The 4873-nt window shown below is 41.3% G+C and overlaps 1 non-coding gene across 1 annotated transcript; it reads right to left on the bottom strand.

Annotated features, from left to right (window-relative positions):
- Positions 1 to 572: 572 nt before the first annotated feature.
- On the bottom strand, positions 573 to 680 carry LOC112759864 (small nucleolar RNA R71). The gene has a single exon (XR_003180329.1). It is a non-coding gene; the product is annotated as a small nucleolar RNA R71 (small nucleolar RNA).
- Between the last annotated feature and the right edge of the window lie 4193 nt (positions 681 to 4873).

The raw sequence follows: 4873 nt of genomic DNA, 5'->3' as shown, positions 1-4873 counted from the left end.
AGAGGATTCCATATTTTCTTTGTTATTTCCTTCTTTGTCATATGAGCAGGAACAAGGATAAGAACATTCTTGTTGAGGCTGATCCTGAACCTGAAAGGACTCTGAAGAGGAAGCTAAGGGAAGCTAAAGCACAACTCTCTGGAGAAAATCTGACAGAATTTTTCGAAAAAGAAGGAGACATGGCCGAAAATAATAACAATGCAAGGAAGATGCTTGGTGACTTTACTGCACCTAATTCCAATTTACATGGAAGAAGCATCTCAATTCTTGCCATTGGAGCAAATAATTTTGAGCTGAAATCTCAATTAGTTTCTCTGATGCAACAGAACTGCAAGTTTCATGGACTTCCATCTGAAGATCCTTTTCAATTCTTAATTGAATTCTTGTAGATCTGTGATACTGTTAAGACCAATGGGGTTGATCCCGAGGTCTACAGGCTTATGCTTTTCCCATTTGCTGTAAGAGACAAAGCTAGAATATGGTTGGATTCTCAACCTAAAGATAGCCTGAACTCTTGGGATAAGCTGGTCACGACTTTCTTAGCCAAGTTCTTTCCTCCTCAAAAGCTTAGCAAGCTTAGAGTGGATGTTCAAACCTTTAAACAAAAGGAAGGTGAATCCCTCTATGAAGCTTGGGAGAGATACAAGGAACTGACCAAAAAGTGTCCTTCTGATATGCTTTCAGAATGGACCATCCTGGATATATTCTATGATGGTCTGTCTGAATTATCTAAAATGTCATTGGACCATTCTGCAGGTGGATCCATTCACCTAAAGAAAACGCCTGCAGAAGCTCAAGAACTCATTGACATGGTTGCAAATAACCAGTTCATGTACACTTCTGAAAGGAATCCTGTGAGTAATGGGACGCCTCAGAGGAAGGGAGTTCTTGAAATTGATACTCTGAATGCTATATTGGCTCAGAATAAAATATTGACTCAGCAAATCAATATGATCTCTCAGAGTCTGAATGGATTGAAGGATTCATCCAACAGTACTAAAGAGGCATCTTCTGAAGAAGAAGCTTATGATCCTGAGAACCCTGCAGTAGCAGAGGTGAATTACATGGGTGAACCCTATGGAAACACCTATAATCCCTCATAGAGAAATCATCCAAATTTCCCATGGAAGGATCAATAAAAGCCTCAACAAGGCTTTAACAATGGTGGAAGAAATAGGTTCAGCAATAGCAAGCCTTTTCCATCATTCACTCAGCAACAGATAGAGAATTCTGAGCAGAATCCATCTAGCTTAGCAAATATAGTCTCTGATCTATCTAAGGCCATTTTAAGTTTCATGAATGAAACAAGATCCTCCATTAGAAATTTAGAGGCACAAGTGGGCCAGCTGAGTAAAAGAGTCACTGAAACCCCTCCTAGTACTCTCCCAAGCAATACAGAAGAGAATCCAAAAAGAGAGTGCAAGGCCATTGATTTAACCATCATGGCCGAACCTACAGGGGAGGGAGAGGACGTGAATCCCAGTGAGGAAGACCTCCTGGGACGTTTAGTGATCAATAAGGAGTTTCTCAATGAGGACCTGAAGGAATCTGAGGCTCATCTAGAGACCATAGAGATTCCATTGAACCTCCTTCTACCCTTCATGAGCTCTGATAAGTATTCTTCTTCTGAAGAGAATGAGGATGTTACTGAAGAGCAAGTTGCCAAGTACCTTGGTGCAATCATGAAGCTGAATGCCAAGTTATTTGGTAATGAGACTTGGGAAGATGAACCTCCCTTGCTCATCAATGAACTGAGTAATCTGGATCAACTGACATTGCCTAAGAAGAAACAGGATCCTGGAAAGTTCTTAATACCTTGTACCATAGGCACCATGACCTTTGAGAAGGCTCTATGTGACCTTGGGTCAGGGATAAACCTCATGCCACTCTCTGTAATAGAGAAATTGGGAATCTTTGAGGTGCAAGCTGCCAGAATCTCATTAGAGATGGCAGACAACTCAAGAAAACAGGCTTATGGACAAGTAGAGGATGTGCTAGTAAAGGTTGAAGGCCTTTACATCCCTGCTAATTTCATAATCCTGGATACTGGGAAGGATGAGGATGAATCCATTATCCTTGGAAGACCCTTCTTAGCCACAGCAAGAGCTGTGATTGATGTGGACAGAGAAGAATTGATCCTTCAACTGAATGAGGACAACCTTGTGTTTAAAACTCAAGGATCTCCTTCTGTAACCATGGAGAGGAAGCATGAAAAGCTTCTCTCACTGCAGAGTCAACCAAAGCCCCACAGTCAAACTCTAAGTTTGGTGTTGGGAGGCCACAACCAAACTCTAAATTTGGTGTTGAACCCCCACATTCAAACTCTAAGTTTGGTGTTGGGAGGTTCCAACCTTGCTCTGATTATCTGTGAGGCTCCATGAGAGCTCACTGTCAAGCTATTGACATTAAAAAAGCGCTTGTTGGGAGGCAACCCAATGTTATTTAATTATATCTATTTTATTTTCTCTTTATTATTTCATATTTTATTAGCTTCTTTAATGTCAATAGCTTGACAGTGAGCTCTCATGGAGCCTCACAGATGTTCAGAGCATTGTTGGGACCTCCCAACACCAAACTTAGAGTTTGACTGTGGGGGCTTTGGTTGACTCTGCAGTGAGAGAAGCTTTTCATGCTTCCTCTCCATGGTTACAGAAGGAGACCCTTGAGTCTTAAATACAAGGTAGTCCTCGTTCAGTTGAAGAACCAACTCTCCTCTGTCACATCAATCATAGCTTTTGCTGTGGCTAGGAAGGGTCTTCCAAGGATGATGGATTCATCCTCATCCTTCCCAGTGTCTAGGATTATGAAGTCAGCAGGAATGTAAAGGCATTCAACCTTCACTAACAAGTCCTCTACTAATCCATAAGCCTGTTTCATTGATTTGTCTGCCATCTCTAGTGAGATTCTTGCAGCTTGTACCTCATAGATTTTCAGTTTCTCCATTACAGAGAGTGGCATTAAGTTTATGCCTGACCCCAGGTCACATAGAGCCTTCTCAAAGGTCATGGTGCCAATGTTACAGGGAATTAGGAATTTTCCAGGATCCGGTTTCTTTTGAGGTAAAGTGTGCTGACCCCAGATATTTAGTTCATCAATGAGCAATGGAGGCTCATCTTTCCAAGTCTCATTACCAAATAGCTTGGCATTCAGCTTCATGATTGCTCCCAAATACTGGGCAACTTGCCCTTGAACAATGTTTTCATCTTCTTCAGAAGATGAATAGTCATCAGAGCTCATGAATGGTAAAAGGAGGTTCAATGGAATCTCTATGGTCTCTAGATGAGCCTCAGATTTCTTTGGTTCCTCATAGGGAAACTCCTTATTGGTCAGTGAACGTCCCAGGAGGTCTTCCTCACTAGGATTCACGTCCTTCTCCTCCTTTCTGGGTTCGGCCACACCAAGTAAGGTTATGGCCTTGCACTCTCTTTTTGGATTCTCTTCTGTATTGCTTGGGAGAGTACTAGGAGGAGTTTCAGTGACTCTTTTACTCAGCTGGCCCACTTGTGCCTCCAAATTTCTAATGGAGGACCTTGTTTCATTCATGAAACTTAGAGTGGCCTTAGATAGATCAGAGACTATATTTGCTAAGCTGGATGGATTCTGCTCAGAATTCTCTGTCTGTTGCTGAGAGGATGATGGAAAAGACTTGCTATTGCTGAACCTGTTTCTTCCACCATTATTAAAGCCTTGTTGAGGATTTTGTTGATCCTTCCATGAGAAATTTGGATGATTTCTCCATGAGGGATGATAGGTGTTTCCATAGGGTTCTCCCATGTAATTCACCTCTGTTATTGCAGGGTTCTCAAGATCATAAGTTTCTTCTTCAGAAGATGCCTCTTTAGTACTGTTGGATGCAGCTTGCAATCCATTCAGACTCTGAGAAATCATATTGACTTGCTGAATCAATATTTTATTCTGAGCCAATATGGCATTCAGAGTATCAATTTCAAGAACTCCCTTCCTCTGAGGCGTCCCATTACTCATAGGATTCTTTTCAGAAGTGTACATGAACTGGTTATTTGCAACCATGTCAATGAGTTCCTGAGCTTCTGCAGGTGTTTTCTTTAGGTGAATGGATCCACCTGCAGAATGGTCCAATGACATCTTTGATAATTCAGACAGACCATCATAGAATATATCCAGGATGGTCCATTCTGAAAGCATGTCAGAAGGACACTTTTTGGTCAGTTGCTTGTATCTCTTCCAAGCTTCATAGAGGGATTCACCTTCTTTCTGTTTTAACATCTACTCTAAGCTTGCTAAGCTTTTGAGGAGGAAAGAACTTGGCTAAGAAAGTCGTGACCAGCTTATCCCAAGAGTTCAGGCTATCTTTAGGTTGAGAGTCCAACTATATTCTAGCTCTGTCTCTTACAGCAAACGGGAAAAACATAAGCCTGTAGACCTCGGGATCAACCCCATTGGTCTTAATAGTATCACAGATTTGCAAGAATTCAGTTAAGAACTGAAAAGGATCTTCTGATGGAAGTCCATGAAACTTGCAATTTTGTTGCATCAGAGAAACTAATTAAGGCTTTAGCTCAAAATTATTTGCTCCAATGGCAGGGATTGAGATGCTTCTTCCATGTAAGTTAGAATTTGGTGCAGTGAAGTCACCAAGCATCTTTTTTGCATTGTTGTTGGGTTCGGCCATGCCTCCTTCTTTTTCAAAAATTTCTGTCAGATTTTCTCCAGAGAGTTGTGCTTTAGCTTCCCTTAGCTTCCTCTTCAGAGTCCTTTCAGGTTCAGGATCAGCTTCAACCAGAATGTTCTTATCCTTGTTCCTGCTCATATGAAAAAGAAGAGAACAGAAAAGAAAATATGGAATCCTCTATGTCACAGTATAGATATTCCTTATATGAGTATAAGAAGAGAA

Source organism: Arachis hypogaea, chromosome 16 (assembly GCF_003086295.3).
Source record: "Arachis hypogaea cultivar Tifrunner chromosome 16, arahy.Tifrunner.gnm2.J5K5, whole genome shotgun sequence".
Lineage (NCBI taxonomy): Eukaryota > Viridiplantae > Streptophyta > Magnoliopsida > Fabales > Fabaceae > Arachis > Arachis hypogaea.
This window is presented reverse-complemented; position numbering and strand designations above follow the sequence as displayed.